Raw genomic sequence first — 1,249 nt, forward strand, 5'->3', positions numbered from 1 at the left:
CCTCCACTCACTGAGGCACCTAGAACAGCTTCCAGTCCTGCAGCTCCCTTCATGGTAGAGTGCCCTGTACAGGTGGGGCCATCTTTATCTTTTACAAGAGGCCCGGGGTACAAAATTTGTACACAGGGGGGGTCCGGCCAGCCTGCCCCAATCAGGGCCAATCAGGCCGGGGCGGCCGGAGGGGAGGGGACGTGGGAGGTTGGCAGGCTGGCCCCGCCCCCTGGTCAAACTCCCGGTCAAGGGGACAATTTGCATATTAGCCTTTTATTATATAGAATACCATCTTTTTTTATTGTCTAAAGTTTTACATATGTCTCCTTTTTCCAAATTGCCCCCCCCCCCAGCCATTCCCACCTGGGGCAAGCCCCCACTGCCCCAGTGTTTGTGTCCATTGGTTATGCTAATTATATAGGATACCATTTGTTACTACCTTTTCTAAACAAATACTTACATTGTGTTACAATTGCCTACAGTGTTCAGTACAGTAACATGCTGCTCAGGCTTTAGCCTAGGAGCAATAGGCTGTACCATATAGCCTGGGTGTACAGCAGGCTATACCATCTATCTGACAGGGGCAAGGGCAGGGGTTGGATGTGGGGTTTTGAGTTCTGCTTGGTTATGAACTAAAAGACGTCTGGAAATCCCCTCCAGTCCCCAAATTCTATGTCCTTTCTGGAGACTGGTCACATGTCCCTGTGGGCAGTGTGACCAGAATTTACTGCCCAAACCAAGTTACTTTGAAAAATGAAAGGGGTCAGACAGGCATAATCTGGGCCCACCCCCGGCAACCAGGATGTCCAATCTTTGTGCCCACAGGGTTGAGGACAGCAAAGCTTTCCCGAAGTTCAAGTGTGCACGGCTCCAAACCTGCCACCTGTTCTCTCTCCTAAAAGATATGGCCACTTATCAAAGAAATTTTGGCAAGCCACTTCTCTGAGTAACATAATAAATCATAATGTAATCTGTGTTTTGCCCAACAGCCTCTGGTTTGTCCTGTAGATGCTCTGCACAGAGGTGCACGCCAGGGGCCTCCTGAGGAGCAGACGCTCCCCGGGGAGAGGAGGCGATAACAGTAAGTGGTCTGCTCTACTGAATGGTTCCCGTCAGTGCCACTCCTTCTGAGGTGGGGGCCCCGGGGTGAGGAATTGGGGGGCGGGGGGAGGCAGGGCCTTTAACCAACTTCCTCCAGGTGGAAAGCAGAGGGTGTCAGCTACTGATCACCAGGTAGAAGCTGTGCAGCATCCTTTTG

Source organism: Myotis lucifugus, unplaced genomic scaffold (genome assembly GCF_000147115.1).
Source record: "Myotis lucifugus unplaced genomic scaffold, Myoluc2.0 scaffold_28, whole genome shotgun sequence".
NCBI lineage: Eukaryota > Metazoa > Chordata > Mammalia > Chiroptera > Vespertilionidae > Myotis > Myotis lucifugus.